The sequence below is a fragment of the Oncorhynchus mykiss genome, chromosome 15 (assembly GCF_057628025.1).
Source record: "Oncorhynchus mykiss isolate SJ-2025 chromosome 15, ASM5762802v1, whole genome shotgun sequence".
Classification (NCBI taxonomy): Eukaryota; Metazoa; Chordata; class Actinopteri; order Salmoniformes; family Salmonidae; genus Oncorhynchus; species Oncorhynchus mykiss.
Genome location: NC_143036.1, coordinates 38,893,149 through 38,919,584, shown reverse-complemented (window position 1 = coordinate 38,919,584; position 26,436 = coordinate 38,893,149). Strand labels below are relative to the sequence as shown.

General features: G+C 42.5%; 1 protein-coding gene and 1 long non-coding RNA gene across 7 annotated transcripts in view; both read left to right on the top strand.

Annotated features, from left to right (window-relative positions):
* Positions 1–26,436, top strand: part of LOC149977452 (uncharacterized) — a 1,012,103-nt gene that overhangs the window by 348,096 nt on the left and 637,571 nt on the right. The gene's annotated exons all lie outside the window — the stretch shown is intronic.
* Positions 1–26,436, top strand: part of LOC110490036 (MAGUK p55 subfamily member 7) — a 268,418-nt gene that overhangs the window by 36,382 nt on the left and 205,600 nt on the right. For 3 of the 6 annotated variants that reach the window (XR_016486670.1, XM_090200018.1, XM_036944337.2), the window contains exon 1: positions 15,845–26,323. The gene's annotated coding sequence lies outside the window, so the exon portion shown is untranslated. The other 3 variants (XM_036944342.2, XM_036944340.2, XM_090200019.1) reach the window with 3 other exon arrangements.

Below are 26,436 nucleotides of genomic sequence, written 5' to 3'. Positions count from 1 at the left end.
ACGTCATTTGAATCTTTGTTTCAGCCAGTGGCACATATGCTCAATTATGTGGAAACTGGAAAGTCCCTTGATGTCCATTTTCAGGCAGAGAGAACGATACAGTTCACCCGTATTCACATCCTGTGTGGTGTGTACACACTGTGTAATGGGATAACTAGTGGAGGGCCCGGGTGCATAGACCCCCTCGCCCCTGCCCCCCTCCTGCCCCCCTACTGGTCCTAGTAAATTAAAGCCATTGTCCCGGCCTGGCCCCCTTTCTCTATCTTTGGCCCCTGGCTGCCCAGTAATCAGTAAGTTATGATGAATCCTCAGCAGGGCCATGGCCAATTCTCTCTCCCTCACAGCAAGCCTGTGGAATGTGTTAATTGGTCCTGCTTGGAAATCTTTCAGAGGTTTGTTGCTGAATGAAACTTGTTAATTCATGACCAACAACTCTGCATCTTCTCTCTTAGGTCGTGTCTACACTTGACACTTACATGCAACATCTGCTATCAGAATACAAAGATCGCATTGAAAAGACAGGTCTAGACGCACAAAAATAGTTTTGTGGTCAGATTGTGTTCAGATCTGGCTTACCACTTCAGGAGGTGGTCAGGGATGCATTGTGTATGAATTTCTCCTTAGTCTGGACGCAACCAGGCTGCCGAAAGTGCGTACAGTGGGAGACGTCATCAGTACTCTTCTCACAATTCTCCAGAAAACACATTCCTAGTGTGTGAGGAACGTGTTTGTTGGCCTCATAATAATTAGAAAACACTTTTTTGTTTGGCTAGAGTTATGCTAACCCGTTTGCAATCCTTTAGCGTTGCTTGCTAGCTTGCTGGCTAGCTACAGAGGTTAGCTGGCTTGTTAGCTACAGTAGTTAGCTACTGCCGTCAGTAGTTGTTGTGTTTTCATATTTAGCCTATTCCACCGTTTGTAGAATGCATATTGACATTTGAATATAGCGTGGGTAAAGGAATCCGGACACACGGTAGACACATTTAATGTAGGTGTAGAGGCATGACTCATTCGTAATTCTATGATCAGAATACTAAAGCTGCATAAACTGTCAAGTCTAGACACAGCCTTGCTATTAGCCTACAACCTGTCTTGTTAACATTTTGTCACTCAGAGCCCTAAGTACAGCCTGTCAGCTGATGTTTAGCAACAACCCTTAGTCATAGGCCGACTACAGTCAGTATCTCTAAGCCAAAGCAACAGGAAGATGCTGTGCTGCCTGCAGGTCATTTTATTGAGTTGCTCTGGTACGCAACTGGAATGTCACACTAAAGGAAGACTTGTTTATCTGGAGAAGCTATCACTTCTGTGGAACTAGGCCTACCCTAACTGAAAAATCTTACCTGTTGTCATCACATAAAAGATAGTTATTTTTTAAAATATGTTTTTATTATTATATATTTGTTTACCCCTTATTCTCCCCAATTTCGTGATGTCCAATTGATAGTTACAGTCTTGTCTCATCGCTGCAACTCCTGTACGGACTCGGGAGAGGTGAAGGTCGAGAGCCATGCGTCCTCCGAAACACACCCCTGCCAATCCGCACTGCTTATTGACAGACTGCTCGCTTAACCTAGAAGCCAGCCGCACCAATGTATCGGAGAAAACACCGTACAACTGGCGACCGAAGTCACACACAAGACAGTTCATGTGATGCAGTGTGGCTTCTTGTCTGATATTGAATTTCCATCGCCACCGCTCTATCCGCCTCTATTTCTTTCTCAATTGTCTTTTCAATTGTCCAGGTCCCGCCCCTTGGACCTTGTCCTCTAAGGCATTTTGAGAAGGAGGACACAAGGAATTAAGGAAAAACAATTGAGAAAGAGCCAGGAAAGGGTTTTGGTTTTGGCTCTTTTTCCTCATTTCTCCTCCTAAGTCAGAACCAATATCCTAGAGGCCTATAATTGATAACTTGGTCCTTAGTACCATATTACGTATGGGGAATCATTATTATGGCATGACAGGGCACTTTTCGGGGGCTCCTTTTCCACTTGTCAAAGTTAAAGGTAAATGAAAATAGTCTGGAAGGCCAAGGAAAAGTTATGATTATGTTATTATGAGAATCACTAGAAGAAAAACCCTGGCCTTGACATTCTAACACATTGGGAAAAGGAGTGTGGAGAGGACTGAAACAGGATTATCCTCCAGCTCTGATTGCAGTTGACACTAAAATGTGTGTGTGTTTGCGTGCGTGTGTGTGTGAGAGAGAGACACCACTGGCTATTAGAGTAATGTTATATGACTAAATGAACACAATGCAGTAACCCCTGGCTTAATGGGAAGAAAGGCTAATGCTTTTATTACGACTGCCTTGTGAAGATTCCCCACAAGGACACAGAAGGGCTGTGATTCTGAAGGAAACTTGACAAGAAGAGAACTATTCTCATAATGGGACACACGCACCCTCTCAAGTCTCAACCAACAACACACAAAACTCTAAGTGTGAACCTTTAGACTTTGCTTACCCAAACACGTGTGTGTGTGTGTCCTCTGCCCTCTTACCAGTACTTTTAATTTGGGCGCTGCTGAACCCTACCGCCCTCTTATTTTCCACTGAGGTGTTCTACAGGGCCAGGGCATTTTGGCAGAGCAACAAACAAACACGCACATACGCACGCACACACACAGGCACACACATGCGCAGGCAGCGACATCACGGACACCGACATCTTACTCCTGGACAAGCTAAACACCTTCTTCGCCTGCTTTGAGGATAACACTGTGCCAACGACGCGTCCCGCTCCCAAGGACTGTGGGCTCTTGTTCTCCGTGGCTGACGTGAGTAAGACATTTAAGCGTGTTAACCCTCGCAATGCTGCCGGCCCAAACGGCATCCCTAGCCGGGTCTTCAGAGCTTGCGCAGACCAGCTGGCTGGAATGTTTACGGACATATTCAATCTCTCCCTATCCCAGTCTGCTGTCCTCACTTGCTTCAAGATGTCCACCATTGTTCCTGTACCCACAAAAGCAAAGGCAACTGAACTAAATGACTATTGCCCCGTAGTACTCACTTCTATCATCATGAAGTGCTTTGAGAGGCTAGTTAAGGATCATATCACCTCTAACCTACCTGGCACCCTAGACCCACTTTAATTTGCATACCGCCCCAATATATCCACAGACGATGCCATTGCCATCACACTGCACACTGCCCTATCCCATCTGTTCAAGAGGAATACCTATGGAAGAATGCTGATCGTGGACTATAGCTCATCCTTCAATGCCGTAGTACCCTCCAAGTTCTTCATTAAGCTCGGGGCCCTGGGTCTGAACCCGGCCCTGTGCAACTGGGTCCTGGACTTCCTGATGGGCCACCCCCAGGTGGTGAAGGTAGGAAACAACACCTCCACTTCACTGATCCTCAACACATGGGTTCCACAAGGGTGCATGCTCAGCCCCCTCTTGTACTCCCTGTTTACCCATGACTACGTGGCCACGCACGCCTCCAACTCAATCATCAAGTTTGCAGACGCAAACAACCGCAATAACATCTGCTAAATATGTGTATGTGACCAATAAAATTTGAAATACAGGCTAAGGCATCTTGGCAGATGATGTAGGATCAGATGAGCATTGGAGAGCTCAAATCCTGTCAGGTTATGCCTGCTAGGCTATGAACTCTCAATCTCTTGACTGAATTGTCAATCTCTCGACTGCATGGTGCAAAATCAGAGAATATTAACATATTGTGGGGTGGATAAATATGTATTTGTGTAATGTCTGTTGGTTTGGTTTTTTTTGTTTGTCCTGTCACTCAAAAAAGTGTAAACTTGATCACAAAAAAAGGTTATAGTGGATTAAGGTTGACACCAGGAGTCTGAGATGAGATGTCTTTAATGTGTTTGGTTAACTGCTTACAATGTGGATGGAAGGACACTTGACTTGAACTGCACCTTTCTGTAGAAACACTAGTTAAGGATGTGATTAGTGTTGTCAACTTGTCACTTTTGATGCATGTCTTATGTCACAGATTCAGTAGTAGACATTTACACATGGTGTTGTTAGCTAGTTAGTTATACAGTAGCTGAGCATGTGCAATGTCTAGGCCTAGCCAGTCTGTCATTATTATGGTTTGTCTCCCTCCCCCCATCCACAGAGGTGTTCTGCAGCAGCAACCGCAGCAACAACAGTGACTCAGACACAAAGAGTGCTTCCCAAAAATCATACTATCTCCGATATTAGGCACTACTATTGACTATGGTCCCTGGTTAAAAGTAGTGCACTAAATAGGGAATATGGTCCCATTTGGGATGCAGAGAAGTTGAATTGAAAAATGGGCTGGAGCAGGGGCTGGAGCAGTGGCTGGCTAGGGAGTGGGTAGACTTGATGGATGTGAAGCTCTTTTACTAATCAATTTGGGCTGAGTACACACACACACACACACACACACACACACACACACACACACACACACACACACACACATACACATACACACACACACACACACACACACACACAGTACATCAGTAGTGTTGTCATAAACAGAGGACTCCACTCATAGCTGGCAGTTTGAGCGGCAGTGTGTTGCTATCTAGCGTATATGTTCATCGTTGTTATGCTGGTGAGGTTGTGTGTCTCTGTTTGGCAATGAGAGTGTGGCCTGTGTGTGTGTGTGTGTTCAAAATAAGACCATACCATATCTATACAGATATTCTAGTCTTATTTGGAGTTTGACATTGTGTGGCTGATGATTTCGGTATCCGTTTACTATGTTGTGTTGGAGGAGTGATTAGATGTCCAGCTGTGGCCTATGGGATTCTTGTTCTTGGAATGCTCTTTACTGACGCTATCGCTGTTGACAGCTGCCTGCAATCTGTCCATCGTTCCCCTTCCCTTCCCTTCCATGACCTATTAATGATTACAACACACAGTCACAGACCTCCATTCACTAGAGACAGGACAGGTGTAGGGTTTCACCTGATGAGGTAATGGTGAATGGCTCAACACTATTCTCCATGGAAAACAAATCCTTCACTGAATGTTGTTCATGAATATCTTGGATGTTTAGGCTAGGCTATTTCTCTGTGTTTGTGTGTGTGTGTTTGTTCGTCTCTGTCTGTGTCCACACCTTTGTGGCAATGCCGCTGTGTGAGCGACATTGCCACAGAGGTGTGATGTGTGTACAGTACTACATACAGTGAAGGACATTTCCACATCTGTGTGTGACACAGAGAGACATTGCCAGTGTCTGGTCCCAGCTGTTGCAGTGTTGCAGGACTGTATGGTGTCATGGCTGGGTCAGAGAGGGTCAGCTGTTGCCCCCTGTGAGATCAGATGTCCAATGAGGAGGGGGAGTGCTGCATGCTGCAGGTCCTAGAGACTAGCCTGGTTAAACCATATTGATTGATTGATTGTGAGGGTAATTTCACGGTAACGGAATTGGACTGAGTCTCAGCTAGGGCTGGGCGATATATCGAGTTAATTGAAACAGATTTTTTTGTAGCGAGAATTTTCATATGCCTGAATCGCAAGTATTTCTTTTTTTTTTTTGTGCATTTATGGCTTGTTCTCAAGTTGTCTCTTTGGTCTCTTCTCCCTTGCTCTTTCTGTGCTGTGCATTGTGCACCTTCCCACACACACCAAGCCCCTCCCCTCCCCTGCCACTCAACATACACTGTAGATTGACTTTTGCGCTCTGATAAAAAGCAGTCCCAAACCAAACATGGTTTGGTCCAACAGAATCGCTCATATAAACACCAAAACACATCGAGACATTATTTTACTGTAATATAGGAAAACTTTACCTCTCTAATGATACCCTCTTTATGTCTTATTAACTCCTAAAATTGCTTGCAGAGCAGACAATACTAAACAGTATATTTGTATACACTTGTAATGAGCTTAAAAAGATTTATATAAGGAATTGGCAACGCGCATATTTTTATAGAGGTAGGTAGACCACTTGATTTCAACATCTAAACCAGCTGTTCGGTCTTCAATGCGGTTGCACTGAAAATGTGTTTTATTTTTCATCACCGTCCAAAATGTGCAAATTCTTTTTCTCTATACATCGCTTTTAAAAGGTTTTATGCTCCCTGGCTGTCTTGTGATTATTAGTGAGCTGGACAGTCAAGAAACAGTATGAATGTAAGTCCATAATCATTTCTACACAGTTTAAGGTATATTGAGTTTGTTCCCCTCCCAACGCACAATTAAATGTATATGTTTGACACCCCTGATCTCAACAAAGTGAGCAGGCTAGCATGCTGTTCAAACAGGTGGAAAGACTCAACAGTTTAAACAGGTGTGTTCATAACAGCTCAACTGTTCTACTAGCTAATATAGATCCAAGTTGGCTAGACTTAAAGTTGAAAGATTAAGCTGGCCACTCATTAGCAAGTGGGCTTGTGCTTGACAGATTGTTTATGAGGCCCATGCTCATTTTCTATAATGCATTAATCTGCTACAAGAGCTTGGTCATTATTAGTAGATGTGCATTGTGTATGGTTCTGGTTAAACACGTTTTTCAAAGAAAGACTTGAAACCCAGATCAGTGATTACTGCAAAAAGTCAAGTTAAACTAGTTTGATAAAATAATGTAATTATTAGTGGGTGTTCTGTGGCTTCTTTTTTTTTGTTGCCTAACAGTGGAGGCTGGTGACTTGAACAATTGAGGAGGATGGAAGATCCACGGTATAGGCGCGGAACGCACGGAGATGTCAAAAGTGTTTCAAAGGGTAATTATTTTAACCTAAAGCATTTAAGAAATACATTTATAGTACAATATTATGGGGAATGGGAATGAGAGGGCTACTTACACCGTTTTTGATAGGGATCACAGCAGTGATTGAATGAGGGTATGAGGCATGAGTTGAGGTGTTCAGAAGCTTGACTTCAGTGCAGGACAGGATTTGACTGGGAAGACAAACAATAACACTACACAGTTATACAAAAGACCTAAGAATGAGTTAGTCCAAGCAAGGAGTAAAATCATTGATATGTAATAATGTGTTTGTGTATGTGACTGTGATTAACTCTACCCACAGTAATGAGAGAACATTTATAGGGGTGCTCACAGTGCTTGGAAAGGAAACATTCAATGCGCCAGTGGATGAGCGGGCACATGAGACTTGGCTTCAGTTCATGTCAGGAGAGAGTTGACAATGGTAGTGGAGTGGAGTGGTCATCACCTCTTAATCAGGGAACAGGAGGGGACTTAGCTGTAAATACAAATAGCAGATACATTCCATTACAGCTGCGCCATTGTAGGTTTAAACAACAAGTTTCTCCATGAAGTAAAACACAGACTGTGCATCTCACCCACTTGAAACATCAAAGTAGCCAAAGAAACGTTACTGAATAAAGCCCTGATCATCCACATACCTGACCATAACTGACAACTGCAAGCAGACTGGTGGTACCATAGGACCCAGAGTGGTGGGGCAATTTTTACTTCCTGGGCCCAAGTTTTTCCTTTTCTGTTAACCCGGTTAGGTTAAAACTCTGGATCCTTTAAGGTATGACAGTGATTAATAAGTTGTAAAAAGGTTTTATATATATTTTTCATATTTTTCTAATCAGGTCACATGGTTGAAAAAAAAACTGGACAAAACTCTGTCAAACTGCAGCAACCTTATACTTGTTCATATTAATTATATTTAGACTAAATTAGGACAGGGATTTCCTCTACCCAATAGAACTCACGTGGCTGAGCTTGTTTTATGCATGTTTGCATCATGCAGGCCTATGCAACTGTAGGCCTTATAAAACATTATCTCACATCTGTCATCACTATTATGTTGATTGATTGCTTCCAGTTATTAGTTTTGGATTGGAAACGTATAGGCAGCTTAGCCAGCCCAATTTTGAATATAAACCAAATTTGATCACATTCACATTTTCTCCTGACACACAAATGGAATATAAATACATAACGCTACCAATTAGTTTACCCTGACTGGATGGACAGTGCACATAGGCCGTATGCATCTGCTCTTATTAGTAGCCTACAGTTGAATCGACCTACATTTTTTTTATCTCTGCCTCACGTCATTTAGAATGGTGAAAAAATAAAGAGCACCTACAAATGATCACTAACCCAAATGTGTCTATAATAGATAAAAATACAAAATATGTTACAACTTCCACCGGTCTCCCCTTACTAATAGTGAGTGTGCAACTTCAAATAATTTCCCCCACTTTTCCTTACCAGCAAATGAAGGAAGTTCTGACAAGCGTTTGAGGATATTTTTCAACTAAAGTAAAGGACAGTCATTTTACGGGTAAAGTAGGAAGCCCAGGTTTCGATAGGCGAAATGTGTCTTGAAAGGAGTGTGGATATTTGGCCTGGCAAAGCGGTTTTATACGCTGACAATGGGAGCTGATAATTGAAGTTTTTACTCCGCTTGTCTCGGCTGGTCCTCATTGTCCAAGAGCGAGTCAAGGCCGAGTAAAAATGTATTCAACACAGAGACTAGACCGAGACACTCAATATGTGACCGAGACTGGTCTCGAGTACTACAACACTGCATGGTTGTCTCTGAAAAATGTACAAAATGTCAAATGTAATGATATTGAACTCAAAAGATGTCCAATGATTGAACAGGGCAATAGCTGAGTTTATCTGTCTGAATCAAGTGCTATTCTGTGACTTTTGTTGCCATGGTATCGTTTTGGTATCGAGTATCGTGATACTAAACCTGGTATTTCTGTATCATTAAAACACTACACACGGGCTATTATTTTAATGAGCTCCAAGACTAAATTTGGTTCATCCAGATCGTCTATGTTTCAGAAGTTTGGACATCAAAGTACAGCACAGTACAGTACCATAGAGCACAGTAAAATGAGCGTATAGATCAGTAGAGTACAGTACATTACTGATTGCTTGTAATGATTAATATATTTTTATATATATTTTATTTTTACTGCTTTGCTGCTTATATGTTTTATAGTTATTGTATGGAGCTAAATGTAATGATTAAGATGAGAGACTGACCATATTTAACCCACTGCAGTATAGGCAAGGATGCTGAAGGAGGCTGGAGGCCCTACACAGGATGCCAGCCTGGTTAAACCAGGCTGAACATGATGAGTGCAACATTCAGTGTGGTTAAACCAGGCTACCTTGAGAAGCCCACTGCAGCCAAACAGGCTGGCCTTACATAAAGACCAACTCTAGCTAGGCTACCTTTAAGACAATGATTGTCTATTCCTAAACATCTGCTTTTTGGTATATTCGTGCATGATCTTCAATGGGGATAAGGAAGCTTTGGGAGTGTAGGTCTAGTACGAGTCTACTTGTTTGTTAGCTTGCTGGCATGTTGATTGCAGTCCCCGACAGGCTAGAATATTGAGCTTGGAGCTGGAGGATTAGGCTGCCTGTGAGTGGTTCAGGCTGTCGCAAATCAGATTCTGAGCCTCCTCCTGTGTGTCTTATTAAAGTTCAAGGAAAAGTCTGTGTGTGTGTGGCTAGCCTTTCACTTTCAACGGGCACATTCGGTGAGAAATTAGAATCCTTGACTTCTCTTTTTGCTCTTTGCAAAAGTCAGGCATTGATAAAAATGGTAACAGTGACCGTAATAAATAACCACTTTATTCTGCTATCGGGTTCACACAGTGTGTCTTTGTGTCCCTGAGGTACTTGCTGGCCTGGGAATTTAACGAGGTTGTTTCTTATTGGACAGCAAAGGGCATTTGTTCAGTTCATAGGCATAGGACTGAATGGCTGCGTCTCAAATGACACCTATTCCCTTTATACTGCACTACCTTTGACCAGGATCCATAAGGCTCTGGTCAGAGGTAGTGCACTATATAGGGAATTGGGTGCCATTTGGGACACAGACAGAAAAGCCCATTCCCATGTTCGTACTTAAGTCATCATGATGTAAAACCGTTTTTCACCCTTCTTTACCTTTTTTCCCATTTAATTTAATCTCAGACAATTCCCCTCAGACAGTAATTTAAAACATCCTCTATTGGGTGTAACCATAGTTTCTGAGAAACTCTGGATTCTCCCCTTGGAGCTGTGTGTCAGAGTATTGAGGATGCTCAATGGCTTGGAATCTTCCTGGTAGCATAAATAAGAGCTAATGGCTTTAGAGCCGTCCTCCCAGGCTGATTTAGATCCAGGCTGGAGCTTAGACAGAGGGCTTTGCTACATGCATTGAATGGATGAGAAGGAAGACTAAGTGGAAGTGGCATCTATGGGTGGCATGGCATGTTGTTATGGTACTTGAGAAAGGGACGTTTTAGACTCTATGGTCTCATATATGTGTGGTCATGCATTCGTTGATTGGGTGAGGATGACGGAGGAGGAAGTGGTATCCATGGTTGGCATGTTGTGATGGTCCTTGAGAAAAGGGAAGTTGTACTTCTTCTAAGCTTCCCTGGAGATGGAGGTTTGAGGTCTCAGACACTATTCTCTGGAGTGAATTATTCATTGTGTGTTTAGTAGGCGAGTATTTATGTGGTTGTCGGTTGGGCTCATAAGGTAGTGTTATGTAGTAGGTACTGTAGGTAAGAGTTATTCAGTATTCTCTGGAGTGAAATATTCATTGTCCCCGTGGATCCCCGATAAGCAAACCCTCTGTCCCCAGGGACACACACACACATCCAAAACGGTCTGCACACTCATAGTTTCATGTTAAGGCACATACCTAGGCCTTTTCTAATATGGGCAAAAGACCATCCTCCATGTCTCTCCTCCGTTCTCTCTCCTCCGTGACTAGAAAACCTATAAGTGGTCGAGGAGATGTCAGGTTGTTAGTAGGCGAACAGAAGAGATGATAGTTATGTGTATCCTGCCGGAGTCCGTTGCGAAAGAGTTTTAAAATCTGCCACACCCCCTTTGAATCGGCTTTAGTTGTGTCAGAGGAGAAAAGCATGCACATGTTTAAAACGGTAAGTAGCATATAGTTTTTATCTATAGAATGTCTGGCACAACTAACTTAATTTGTTTTCATCACTTTACACATTTATTTTGGAATCCAGCCCTGTAAAGGCGAGTGGAGGAGTATTATTTTATACAACCGCATTCCACGTTTCCTCCCCTTGCCTCCTCTCCTCGATTACCTTTGACCCATTCAAAAGGAGGCAAGTATTATTTTTTTGCTACTGTAGGTAGTGTTAGCTAGCGCTAGTCGTCTGTACCTGCACCAAAATTGTTTATCCTATTGCTTATTCTCCATCTTCTTTGAAATTGCGAGCCAACATGTTTTCAGCACTTTTTTTCACCCTGATTGATCAAAATAAGTTTTCTTATGCTCTCCCGTCTCTCTGCAGCAGACATATAGTGAACAATAGGTTTGGAACAACAAATGGAAATAAAATCGCAATACATATACTGTAGAATCGGGAGAATCGTAATGCATATCATATCGGTACGTAAGTATTGTGATATCTTATCGTAAGGTCCCTGGCAATTCCCAGCCCTATCATCTGAACACTGTGTGGGATGCTGACTTATCCCCATTGAAAATAAAATCCTCAAAAGTCATCCATGGGAAAGAACTGGACCTACCTTTCCCCAAAATACCTCTGTGACTGACTTTCATCATGTGACCCATGTGTCAGGACAGAAAAAGGGTTGTGTGAGTGAATATCAAAGAGAGAGATTGAACGAAGGAGCCTGTGAAGGTTTTGTTTTCTTTCTACGAGTAGACCTCATTTGACTGGCAGTTACTGGAGTCTAGTTTTCTATGGGCCTCTTTCACCCAACAGGTGTCTTGTCTGTATGTTGTCATTGCTAAGAAGCTTAGCTACTGGATTAGTTAAAGCTACAAGTAGTAGGCCTATTTGGTGGCACAATAAGAGACCTAGAGGGGACCACAAAATATAGTAACGGCTCTTTCTTTGAGAATGGTCCAATAAGCTGTTACACCTTGGCGTAGAGGCTTAGGCTCTTATCAACTCTTATCCAGAGCGACTTACAGTAAGTAGTGAGTGCATATCTGAAATCCGGATAGATAACTTTTGAAAAACTGGACCCTGACGAAGACTAACATATGCTCTCTGTTATATGAGTGAGTTGTCTTGATCCCTGGCTGACCAGGGATCATGTGTGTGCTGACAGTTATTCAAAGCCTACACTTCATCAGGATGTAACTTTTCAGCGCCACTATTTTTGCCCTGTAATCTTGTTATTAAAACAAAATCAGACAACCCCATAGTAGAATTGTTTACCTATTTACCTTGTCGGCTTGTTCTTGTGTGTTCTATGCAAGATACATTTTCCTCTCAAGGCGAGAGCCATAGGAGGGAGAGAGCCATAGGAGGGAGAGAGCCATAGGAGGGAGAGAGCCATAGGAGGGAAACGTGTATTTGTCTTAAAAGGGCAATAACATATGTTGTAATAGAAAAATATACATATTTCTTCGAGTGAATAATAATAATTTATGAATCCATATTTATAAATAAATAATAATTATTCATAATAATAACAATCAGGATGTTTTGTCCATTGGGGTAAATGCAGATGGACCAACTCCATGCTTCAGCCTATATTCATTTTGTAGCCATTATGCTTTATCAATTGGGATACAGGTGATAATGCTTATTGCTAATAGCACATCTGATAATGTAGCCCATGTGTAGGCTATATGCCTGGTCCATATGTTAAAATAATTGTAAATTTTTTTTGCAATATGTTATTGGGACCCTTTCTGGAGGTGGAAATTATATTTGAATACAGTTTGGAGTAGAATGTCCTTTTAAAAAGCCAGCCGGGCTGAGCATCTCAGTTGTCTACATAGTAATCTCTAACATAGTCATTCTCTACATAGTAAGTCTCCCAGGAAGGACACCGGACCCCATAAAAGCAAGGAGACTGGAATTGGTAAAACCCTCAATTTAATACATGTACAAAATGCTCTCTTGCTTTCCCTAAAAGCATAAGGGCCTTGACTTTCTTACATGAAAGGATAGGTTAACTTGGTTAACTCGACTTCAATTTCAGTCATGGGATTTTTTGTTGCTTTAACCCTTGTGTGTGTGTATGTGTGTGTGTGTGCGTGTGACAGAGAAAGAGAGCCCTACACCCACAAGTCCAGCCCTCTTAGGTGCTGCTCTCTGAGTGAGGGTGGTGACAGCAGGTGTGTCTCTCTCACTGGGGGGCCTGTCCTATTGACTGTGTGACCTCATCAGGTGGTGCCAGTGGAGATGGCCACCAGTAATCTCATCCGCTGCCAGGGTTCTATTGTCATTCAAAGCAGGTGAGGTGAGGCGGGCAGTAGGGCACAGACAGAGCTGAGTGAGGGAAGCAAGGGGCTGAGGAGGGGGTACACCTTGGCTTAGCTTCCAACCAGCTGAGTTGTTAATGCTGTCGAACGAATGGCCATTCTGGAACTTTTAGGCCACTCTCATTTCGAACACCTCTATCTCTGCTGTTTCTCTCCTTCCGTTCTCCTCCCTCAGTCCACTCGTTCAGTCCCTTCCCATGCAGAGAGTGCAGGTCTTTGTGGAATTCTAACCCATAGTACTATGGCTGGGGGAGTTGAGGCCACATTCTTTATCATGCCTTTATCATGTCTCTCACACACGCACACACTTAGACATACACACACTTTTGTTTCAGAGATCACCTCTGGCACAGACGCAATTCAATTTCATTAATGCATGGCGGCATGGCATGGCATGAGAGACTTATCTTGGGAAACCAGTGCCCGGATGGACGAAGTGGGGGCTAAAAAACACTTCAGTTTATTACTAAAGCTCATTAAGGAGAAAGGGTTCTTTCTACACTGCTAGCCCCAAGCAGACAGACAGGTCACATATCCAGGGTGGCTAAATACAACCATGCCAGCCAGAAGAGGAGCTCTAGCCTCTCTCTCTAGCATCCTTTTCTAATCTCCATAGCATGCTAGCAGATACCTAAAGACTTGTAGTCATTGCACTACGCTAATTAGCATTGGCTCGCGAAACTACTTCTAATAGGCTTGTCACGATACCAACATTTTACAAACGATGGCCAAGTACCAGGCCAAGTATCTTGATACCGAGTAGTATCTCAATAACACGGGGGAAATAAATCGGAGGCCTAGCATCGTGTACGCCCCTTCCCCTGGACGCCATCACGTTTTTGAAATGTTCTCCACTGTTCATTTGCTAGTATTTGCAAAGGCCTACCTGTGATTTGACTGGAGGAATGGGAGGAAGGAACATGCATCAGTGGAGGCTGCTGAAGGGAGGACGGCTCATAATAATGGAACGGCACAACTGGAATGGCATCAACACACACGCTATCTACCACAAACACGCGCACGCACTGCTCCCAACTTTTAAAACGTCAGGCGCAAAACAGAATTTAAGGAGCACAATAAATAAAGGTTTGGTGTACTTTTGGCTTCAATTAGGCCTATATAAATCCTACCTTTTTTGAAGCACTTCTCATGAGTAGCACACCCTTTCCCTTTCTTCCTGTGCCATTAACATGTGCCTAAACTTACTGTCAAGTTACCAGGCTGTTAGCTAGCTAGGCACCATCACTGAACAACGTTGTTTGTTATCAAACCAATAATTAGCGACCCGGGCATTAGTTTAAAATGGCCTGTGACATGGTTTGTGAAATTATATCAAATGCGCGTGGAAAAAAAGGCATCCGGGAATATGGGTCATATTTGTTTTTAAACATTTAGGCCAGAGACATGCCATTTTCCTTTGCTGTGAAGCTGCAGGCATATCTGTAGCTTAGTGGTGCTCCATTTTCCCTATCTGACACCCAGGGGCTGCATGACAGTGAACTTGCAACGTCTACTCCGACTGGTCTTTGCTCTTGATTATAACCAGACCCTGATGAGTCTTCTGTTAGATTTATACATTTGTTACATTGGATCAGCGCGGAACTAGCAGTGTTGATACAATGTATGATTACACCTGCCACAAGTGATATGAGCATGAAAGTGAAGTGGATATCATTGGACCTCTAGTGGCTGTTGCTTCAATTCAACTGAATTTATAAACTAAACTGACTTTATAAAGATTTTATAACAGGCATGTAAGTCAGTAGTATCATATGAAAGGGTACTAAGGTCTTAAAAATGTTTGGTATCGTGGCATTACCGTGGTACCGATATACCGTGCAACACTAACTTCTAGCTTCTGTCATACACAGACACAGACATGAAAATGGTATCCACAAGCTCATCTGACTTTGGGATGTAGATAAAACGCCTCGTTGCCAAATCCTAAAGTATTCCCTTAATAGGAAGCGGAGTGATTCGGAGAGTCATAGCTTGCTCTATCCATCATCAGCTGCGTAGTCTCTCTCACTATGCGGAAGGCAGCACAGGAATGAGTTGCAGGGAATGTATTTCATGGTCTACTCTTGACCACGCTGTATTGTTTCTGTGTGCAGTCAGCCCCATCTAGTGGTGATCAGTGGTAAATGCAGTTGAGGATATTTTCGGATTTACTTTTGTTCCCATATATGAATTGCACTTCCTCAGAAATGTTTATAGTAACTCCCGTCTATCTCATCTGTATGCAGTGTGTAAAATAATTTAATTCTCTCTCTCTCACAATTCAATTCAATTTAAGGGCTTTATTGTCATGGGAAACGTATTTTAACATTGCCAAAGCAAGTGAAGTAGATAATAAACAATAAAAATGAACAGTAAACATTACATTCACAGAAGTTCCAAAATAATAAAGACATTTCAAATGTCATATTATGTCTGTATATCTCTTTCTGACAGGCTCTATAAGGCGGTAGAAGTGAAGGGGTGGAGCTTTATGAGCTTTCTGGAACACTAACTGAAGGAACCAGAGTAACAGGTCTGATTAGGTGAGTTGCTGCTACCCTCTCTGGGTGTGTCTTTGCCTTCGTGTGTGTGCCTGTTTGTATGTGCTTCCTGTGTATGTATGTGTATGGAAGAGAGCTCAGGTAAGCCCTTTGTTATTGTCTGTTAATTGTGGCTTAGTGTGTTTCTCCTTTCCTGTGACTTGCTTTCTTTTGTACATAGTAGGCCTATGTAAGCCTAACTGGCTGACTAAGTGTTTGCTGAAATGGTATTATGTCTGTATGATATGCGCCTACTGATTGCTAGTAATTCTAGAAGCCTTATTCGGGTGGATCTCAAGTGGCACCCTAGTATTCCCTTTAGTTCACAACTTTTGACCAGAGCCCTATAGGCTTTGCTCAAAAGTAGTGTACTATATAGGGAATAGGTTGCCATTTGGGACCGAGCCAGAGACTGACTCACCAGATGGCCCAGCTGTTGTCTTCTGGGATAGTTGAACTTCGATCTTCACTCTAGAACCTCAGCTCATATCCTAGCCTGACCCGGAACAGAACACCTGCCTTCAGACTGGAAGATCTCTGTCTCGGTCTCTCTCTCTACTGCTTTCTCTCTCCCGCTATCTGTCTATCTCTATCTCTATCAACTATAATGTGTAAAAGACAGACTGCCTGAAGGGCTTACAGAAAATGTAACATGTCAAATTAATTTTGTTTCCATCACTTTTTATTGAAACAAGGCAGGGAAACTTTTAATAGAGTCTTTAATGCATTAAAAGGGCTTGGTCCGTGTGTTAATGTGTTGCGTGGAGGGAAGACCCTGCTGTGCACATAAAATGACCTCAACGTTCCTGGGGCAGACACTGGAAAGATGGGTTCATATACTGTACACACACACACACACACACACACACACACACACACACGTGTAGCCTAGTCGTTAAGAGCGTTGCTGGTTCAAATTTCAGAGCAGCCTAGGTGAAAACTGTTGATGGGCCCTTGAGCAAGGCACTTAACCCTGATTGCTCCTGTAAGTCGCTCTGAATAAGTGCATCTGCTAAAATGTCGAAGAAAAAAGCACACACGCACGCACACATAAATACACACACGCGCACACACACACTTTATGTGGAAAGACTAGCCTCACATGAGAAGCATATGGCCCTGGTCTGGCTCTGTACTGATCCTGAGCTGTTCAAACACCGCACCTTCACCTTGACCTCTCAACCAACCACACGCTGAAATCTTTTGGAACTCCATCCGAGGCCTGTTAAGTCAGAGGTTCAGCCATTCAGGCGAAGGTTCCTATGGTGCAGATATAGCAGCCTGCTTAGTTCCTCTGTTTAAGGTTAAAGCATCCAGTCATATCCAATCTATACTCAAACTTTCTGAGGTATTTGAAAGAGATTTGGTCATCTCCGTGTAAATGGGACCAAGAGCACTAACGTGAAGTTTATAGGAGCATGTCAAATGAAAGCTATATCTATATTTCTTTGAAAATAAGGCATGTATACATTTCTCAACCATCTTCCATTTTGATTTCATGTCAAACAGATGGAAAAGGGGTCTTAGAAAAATACCTCTGTCAACTAGAGGTGGAGTGAGCACTTTGGGGTAGAGGTCAGATGAAGTGAGGAAGAACAGATATCACTAAGGTTCTTTCTAGCAACAGAAATACATTGGCTGTTCAGATGTGTAGGAGGCGACTCAGCCTAGGAGATATGGTTAAATATCAGTGCTTGTGTGAAAATGTCTTTGTCTGAATGCTGCTGTGAAGAATTCAACTTGGTTAAGCTTTCATAGTGTCCGTTGAGTTTTTTACTCTGAGAATTAGAACCTAACAACACTAACCACAAAACCTTACACCAAGCCACTAAAACAGTATCCATCTCTTGCAAAAGCAAACAATTATTGCAAAACTCTTGTGTTTTTGCGTCAATATAGTACACACAAACCATCATTTGAATAAGCACACGAAGCACCAACTACACAAAGATAGCTTTATCTGTGTGCAGGGCATAGCAGTTTGCAATAAAGTTTTGTCATACATGTAGTAAACACACATACACACAGATATCCAAATGTGTAAAGTATGTATGTGTATTCTGAACATAACAAATAAGTGGAAAATGTTAGAACATTTTGAGAGAAAAAAATCTAACACTCAAACAACAAAAGCGCAGTAGAAGAAAACAAAAACATTTGTGCTAGAAAAAAAAGAACACCTTTGTGGGTCTGGCCATAAGACTTCATCCACATCACATGTAAACTGAGTGTAAAGCAGTGAGTTGTGTTTACAGTTTTGCAAAAAGTGTGTTATAAAATTACAAACTGAATGTGCATTCAGCAAAGAGTGTGCATTCAGTTTGGCACACTTGGTAAATGCATTGGCTAGTGTTAATGGTTTCAGAGATAGTGCTTCAATAATCACTGTTAGTGTTTAAGCATTCAGAAAAAAATGTAAATTCCGTTACCAAAAACCCAGATATGTTGAAGATATTTTCTCTCCCTCATGATGGAGGATAATGAAAGTTCACAGAGGTAACCTGTAAAGGTAGACCTATAAATTAGTTATAGGGTTTTTACTGATATCAATTTTGTTTAAGTGTTATTAAGTGTTTAAAACTTGAAATTCACTTACCAAATCGCTAACTGAATTGGCAATGGAATTTCTGCAATTGAATTGGTGACAATGGGAAATCATAGTTGTCACAAACCACAGTTGGGTCACCTGCTACTGTCCTCTCGTCCAGCGGCTGATAACTGTTTTCTTTCTCTTTCTGCCGTCTGGTGATCAACACAAGAGTGCGAAAAGTCTGGACAACCCCTCCATCTCTCAATCCAATTCATGTCACCTCTCCCAGCTCTTACTGACACCTACAGTACCCATGAGCCCCCTCTCTTCCCATTTACTGTAACCAGCATCCTCACCCACTGAGCACCGACCGACACCGGACTTCCACGGACATTGAAAAGTAGTTGAACTTTGGTCAGTCCACCCTGGCCGGTTTGGACCAGCTTTGATTTCAAAGTCCATAGACATCTGGACCTGCCTTCATTTGGCCCAAACATAGACGTCCATGACTGGTTCAGATTTGTTCCAGTCCTGACCAGACCAAAACTTAACCATTCATAGATGTCTATCTTTCACAAGTTTGGACAGCACTGTACAGTAGAGTATTTTACAGTAAAGAAAAAAAGAGTATAGTACAGTACAGTCATGTACAGTAGAGTAGAGTTCAGTACAGTACCCAGTAGAGTGCACTAGAGTTGTGTACACTATAATGTACTGTATTGAACTATACTCTACTTGACTATACTGTACTTAACTCTACTGTTTTGTGCTGTACATTACTGTACCCTATGTAATCTACTGTAGTCTACTGAGCTCTACTGTGCAGTACTTTGATGTCCAAACTTGTGAAACTTAAATTATTATGATTGGTTCAAATGTGGTCCGGTTCAGACCAGGGCTGTTGCGGTGACCGTATTACCGCCTCCCCGGCAATCATGAGTCATGACCGCAGTAAAATTCCACGTATCATTGAGCCACGGTATCTCCTCTTATGCATTCAAGACATGCGTTGGTTGTACCCTAATGACCATAATGGCCTGGTACTCAAACCTCTATTGTCCCTAGCCACTCTGACGTAAATGCAATGGAAAACCACATCAAACACTTATCAAAACACTATCATGCTTCCCGCTTATGGCTAGAAAGAAACTTTTCTCTCTGTAAGGCCACTTTTCTCTCTGTAATTGATTATGGTGAGTCCTTCTCTTACAGAGGCTGGACTCTGTTTATCATGCATCCTTGCGCTTTATTACAAATGCCAAGACACATTGTACATTGTACCAAATGGTAGGTTGGACCTCACTTTATATGCGCAGAAAGATACATTTGTATGTGTTCATCTACAAAGCCCCTTTGAGTAAACTCAATTTTAAAATAAGCTGTAACGCAACAAAATGTCGAAATAGTCAATTGGCCTGAATACTTTCCGAAGGCACTGTATATATATAGGTAGGGATAAAGTGACTAGGCAACAGGATCGATAATTAACATATGTGATAAGTCAAAAATAATTTAAGCAAAAAGTCAATGCAGCTACAATGCTTGCTCAACTAAAAGTTGTGGTTATGCTGCGGGACTCAGGTAATTTGTGGTTTAATACGGTACCCTGCGTCACTACTTCTTTGCTCCAGACCAGCACAAGGGGGAGTTAGAGCACTGATTATGCTTTTGGGCACTACTGTGTCTCTAACTGACAATGAATGGGCGACATAAACAACATGGAAACTTCTAAATGTGCACGATTTCAATGAACTGAATGATGAGGATGAAGAAGGTGATTGAATTTAGAGCAATAGTGTAAGAATTGCTATTCCTCTGTCCTGCAGACACACCTGCACAGAAATGATACATTTGTATGTGTTCATCTACCAAGCCCTTTTGAGTAATCTCCCTCTTTACCTCTGTAGTCTGGTTTCCTTCACCGCCAGCAGTTACCATACCCGGTCTGCTAGGTGGTTGCTACTTAAAATCCCCCGGACATTCACAGTATTAGGCAAGACTGCCTTCTCTTCTTGTGTACCAGACTCATGGAATAGTCTACAACCCATGCTTCATCTAGATATGTTAGTGACAATGAATGAATTTAAAGTATTGATGGGAGACTATTACGTAGGAGTGTAAATGTTTTTTTTTTGGGCTTGATCATGTTGTTGTATGGTATTGTTGTATGTTTTAATTCTGTAATGTATTGACTGTTGCTGCCTTCTTGGCCAGGTCTCCCTTGAAAAGATACTCTGGGTCTCAATGGGCTTTTCCTAGTTAAATAAAGGTTAAAAAAAGAAAAACATACAACCAAACTGATTTATGATCTCTTTGGTCCCTCCCGAGTGGTACATGCTCTGTTGCAGCCGGCCGTGACTGGGAGACCCATGTGGCGGCACACAATTGGCCCAGCATCGTCTGGGTTAGGGGAGGGTTTGACCGGCAGGGATGCCCTTGTCCCATCGTGCACTAGCGACTCCTGTGGCGGGCCGGGCGCAGTGCACGCTGACATGGTCGCCAGGTGTACAGTGTTTCCTCCGACACATTGCGGCTGGCTTCCGGGTTAAGTGGGCATTATGTCAAGAAGCAGTGCGGCTTGGCAGGGGTGTGTTTCGGAGGACCCACGGCTCTCGACCTTCACCACTCTCTCGAGTCCGTACGGATTTGCAACGATTAGACAAGACTGTAACTACCAATTAGATACCAAGACGTTTCGGAGAAAAAAGGGTATAATTTGAACCATAAAATTAAATAAAAAATGACTAAAGAAATTATAAGTCATTTCCTTTGGTACATCAATGGTCTAGCCTTTACTCCAAAATGAAACACATTTTGAGTAATCCCCTTTGAGTGTGGACTGTATTATTATGCATACTGGATGGACTGGTAACCTTATGCTACGCTCAAACATTTCTATCCACGATAGAACCTAGGCGATGCTGTATAGCCCTAGGCGATGCTGTTGGTTCATTGTTGGTTCATTGATTGTTTAGGGTATCTTACAGTTAGCTTACAATTATAGTGAAGTTGTATATGGTTTTGAATAGCCTAGTATTTCAAAAAATATTTTCATAATTAATTGGTTGACAATTGACCTTTTAGCTACAAAATATCTCACCACCATGCATTTCCTTCTCTCTCTCTCCTTTATTCCTTTCTCGAGCACACAGAGGGGCTGTCAACAGCTTCGTGAAATATGTTTCATTGCGTAAACATGTTCCTATCGATGTTCCAGAACAGATTTAACTTGGTTTCCCAAATGAAGCACTGGGTAGCTGCTGGAACAGGGCTGGAAAGTCCATGGCATACAGAGTTGGGGCGGAATATCACCTGTCGCACATCAAGAACATGCTCCTCAAGTGGTTGATGTGTGGAGTGAAATAAGTGTTCTTATATTTATTTCTTAGCTGCTCATATTAAACACAGCTCCCCTATAAAACAGAAGTAACCTATCTGGTATCATTTCAATCCAGACAAGCAGGAAGCGCCTTCATTTACAATTCTATTGCATATGGATGAAATGTACTGCCCCTGTTTCTGCCCATTTGATAATGGACCATTCTAAATCTAAACTACACTGCTCAAAAAAATAAAGCGAACACTTAAACAACACAATGTAACTCCAAGTCAATCACACTTCTGTGAAATCAAACTGTCCACTTAGGAAGCAACACTGATTGACAATAAATTTCACAAGCTGTTGTGCAAATGAAATAGACAACAGGTGGAAATTATAGGCAATTAGCAAGACACCCCCAATAAAGGAGTGGTGGTGACCACAGACCACTTCTCAGTTCCTATGCTTCCTGGCTGATGTTTTGGTCACTTTTGAATGCTGGCGGTGCTTTCACTCTAGTGGTAGCATGAGACGGAGTCTACAACCCACACAAGTGGTTCAGGTAGTGCAGCTCATCCAGGATGGGACATCAATGCGAGCTGTGGCAAGAAGGTGTGCTGTGTCTGTCATCGTAGTGTCCAGAGTATGGAGGCGCTACCAGGAGACAGGCCAGTACATCAGGAGACGTGGAGGAGGCCGTAGGAGGGCAACAACCCAGCAGCAGGACCGCTACCTCCGCCTTTGTGCAAGGAGGAGCAGGAGGAGCACTGCCAGAGCCCTGCAAAATGACCTCCAGCAGGCCACAAATGTGCATGTGTCTGCTCAAACGGTCAGAAACAGACTCTATGAGGGTTGTATGAGGCCCCGATGTCCACAGGTGGGGGTTGTGCTTACAGCCCAACACCGTGCATGACGTTTGGCTTTTGCCAGAGAACACCAAGATTGGCAAATTCGCCACTGGCGCCCTGTGCTCTTCACAGATGAAAGCAGGTTCACACTGAGCACATGTGACAGACGTGACAGAGTCTGGAGACGCCATGGAGAACGTTCTGCTGCCTGCAACATCCTCCAGCATGACCGGTTTGGCGGTGGGTCAGTCATGGTGTGGGGTGGCATTTCTTTGGGGGGCCGCACAGCCCTCCATGTGCTCGCCAGAGGTAGCCTGACTGCCATTAGGTACCGAGATGAGATCCTCTAACCCCTTGTGAGACCATATGCGGGTGCGGTTGGCCCTGGGTTCCTCCTAATGCAAGACAATGCTAGACCTCATGTGGCTGGAGTGTGTCAGCAGTTCCTGCAAGAGGAAGGCATTGATGCTATGGACTGGCCCGCCCGTTCCCCAGACCTGAATCCAATTGAGCACATCTGGGACATCATGTCTCGCTCCATCCACCAACGCCATGTTGCACCACAGACTGTCCAGGAGTTGGCGGATGCTTTAGTCCAGGTCTGGGAGGAGATCTCTCAGGAGACCATCCACCACCTCATCAGGAGCATGTTGTAGGGAGGTCATACAGGCACGTGGAGGCCAAATAACTACTGTGCATCATTTTGACTTGTTTTAAGGACATTACATTAAAGTTGGATCAGCCTGTAGTGTGGTTTTCCACTTTAATTTTGAGTGTGACTCCAAATCCAGACCTCCATGGGTTGATAAATTTGATTTCCATTGATAATTTTTGTGTGATTTTGTTGTCAGTACATTCAACTCTTTAAAGAAAAAAGTATTTAATAAGAATATTTCATTCATTCAGATCTAGGATGTGTTATTTTAGTGTTCCCTTTATTTTTTTGAGCAGTGAGAGAACAGCTCTCACCAACATCACTTGGTGAGAGAACAGCTGTGCAGCCTGAGGTACTTTCTCAAATCATCAATAGCCTATAGTCGCACCATGCAGCCCATACTGTATATGTTTTGATTTCTAAGACATTCTAATGTTTGCATCATTCACAACTAAAGTTGCCAAGTAACTCTAAATCCAGCTATAGGACCTGTTTCAAATGATCACTTTTACGCTCAATATAGCCACTTCACATGCACACTTGCTATGGAATGGGAAAGATGTCCTTTCTATTTTATTCAGGTACTTTCATTGATATTCTTCTTACTATAAAATCATATAATATAATAAATGACATTGGACTTATAAGCATGTCTTGTCGGCTCAATGAACAAGCCTACAGCATGGAGCATAGCCAGATAACATACAGTAGGCCAACTCATCTGTTCTTTAAAAATACATATTATTTATATCATTAGACCTGATTTAAAATAAATAATACATTTATTGTGATGGTGTATATTAAATTGATTTACTAGACTTTTTATAAAATGATAGCTAGTGTGTAGAATAATACCCAAATTTGGGTATATTGCATATTTCTACCCTTTGTGGACCTATTTAAACCAAATAAAATGTTATTTGTCACATGCTTCATAATCAACAGGTAGAGACTAAACAGTAAAATGCTTACTTTATCGGCCCTTTCCAACAATGCAGAGAGATAAAAACAAAAAACAGAAATATCACATTTACATAAGTATTCAGACCCTTAACTCAGTACTTTGTTGAAGCACCTTTTGCAACCATTAAACCCTTGAGTCTTCTTAGGTTTGACGCTACAAGATTGGCACACCTGTTTTGAGGTGTGCACAGCTATTTTCAGGTCTCCAGAGTTGTTAGATCGGGTTCAAGTCCGGGCTCTGGCTGGGCCACTCAAAGACATTCAGAGACTTGTCTCGAAGCCACTCCTTCATTGTCTTGGCTGTGTGCTTAGGGTCGTTGTCATGTTGGAAGGTGAACCTCAAATCAAATGTTTCTGGTCACATACACGTGGTTAGCAGATGTTATTGCGGGTGTAGCGAAATGCTTGTGCTTCTTGCTCCGACAGTGCAGTAATATCTAACAAATTACACAACATATACACACACATCTAAGTAGGCTGTATGAAATGACACAAAACATTTCCTGAACTAATAATGTAAAAATAGTACATAGAAAACTTTGCAGTATATATTTTTTTTAAGAGCTAGTCACGATGCTGCCATCTTCCTCGGCACTATCATCAGTCTCCCCCCTCTCTCTCTTTCTCTGTCTCTCTCGCCCCAGTCTGAGGTCCTGAGCGCTCTGGAGCAGGTTCTCATCAAGGATCTCTCTGTACCTTTCTCTGTTCATCTTTCCCTTGATCCTGACTAGTCTCCCTGTCCCTGCCACTGAAAAACATTCCCACAGCATGATGCTGCCACCACCATGCTTCACCATAGGGATGCTGCCAGGTTTCCTCCAGACGTGACACTTGGCATTCAGGCCAAAGAGTTCTATCTTGGTTTCATCAGACAAGAAAATCTTGTTTCTCATGGTCTGAGAGTCTTTAAGTGCCTTTTGGCAAACTCTAAGCGGGCTGTCATATGCCTTTTACTGAGGAGTGGATTCTGTCTGGCCACTCTACCATAAAGGCCTGATTGGTGGCGTGCTGCAAAGATGGTTGGCCTTCTGGAAGATTCTCTCACCTCCACAGAGGACCTCTAGAGCTCTGTCAGAGTGACCATGGGGTTCTTGGTCACCTCCCCTCTCGTTTTGGCCAAGCGGCTAGCTCTAGAAAGTGTCTTGGTGATTCCAAAACTTCTTCCATTGAAGAATGATGGAAGCCACTGTGTTCTTGGGACCCTTCCCCAGATCTGTGCCTCGACACAATCATATCTCGGAGCTCTACGGACAATTCCTTGGATTTCATGACTTGGTTTTTGCTCTGACATGCACTGTCAACTGTGGGACATTATATAGACAGGTGTGTGCCTTTCCAAATCATGTCCAATCAATTGAATTTACCACAGGTGGACTCCAATCAAGTTGTAGAAACATCTCAAGGATGATCAATGGAAACAGGGTGCACCTGAGCTCAATTTCAAGTCACATAGCAAATGGTCTGAATACTTATGTAAATAAGGTATGTGTTTTTCCAAAAATCTGTTTTCGCTTTGTCATTATGGGGTATTGTGTGTAGATTGCTGAGGATTTTATTTATCTAATCCATTTTAGAATAAGCTGTAACGTAACAAAATGTCAAAAAGTTAAATTGGTCTGAATACTTTCCGAAGGCACTGTATACATATAGGTAGGGATAAAGTGACTAGGTAACAGGATCGATAATTAACATATGTGATGAGTGAAAAATAGTTTAAGCAAACAGTCAATGCAGCTACAATGCTTGCTAAACTAAAAGTTGTGGTTATGCTGCGGGACTCAGGTAATTTGTGGTTTAATACGGTACCCTGCGTCACTACTTCATTGCTCCAGACCAGCACTGATTATGCTTTTGGGTCCCAATGCGCTACTGTGTCTCTAAATGACAATGAATGGGCGACATAAACAACATGGAAACTGCTAACTGTGCACGACTTCAACATTTAATTTCAATGAACTGAATGATGAGGATGAAGAAGGTAAGAATTGCTATTCCTCTGTCCTGCAGACACACCTGGAATAAACATATATTTTTGTTACTTCTGGTCAGTGTTGTTTACTAAAACTGTTACACAAAAGTTTTTATTCTAAGAGAAACTTGGACTACAATTAGTGTGGAAATGATTTTTCTCTTTCTGTAGTACTGTAGCCTACTCCCGACCGGCCACATTATACAGAGCCTGAGAGGCGCAGCGGTCTAAGACACTACATCGCAGTGCAAACTGCGTTGCTACAGACGCTGGTTCAATACCCGTGCCGGCTGCGACCGGGAGACCCATGAGGTGATGGTAGGCTTTTGATTTCTCTCCCTCTTAAAACAGAAATAAATCATTCTAAATGACAAACTGGCTGTATTTACAAATTAGTAACAATGTTTCACCCCATGTTCAAGAATGGCCCT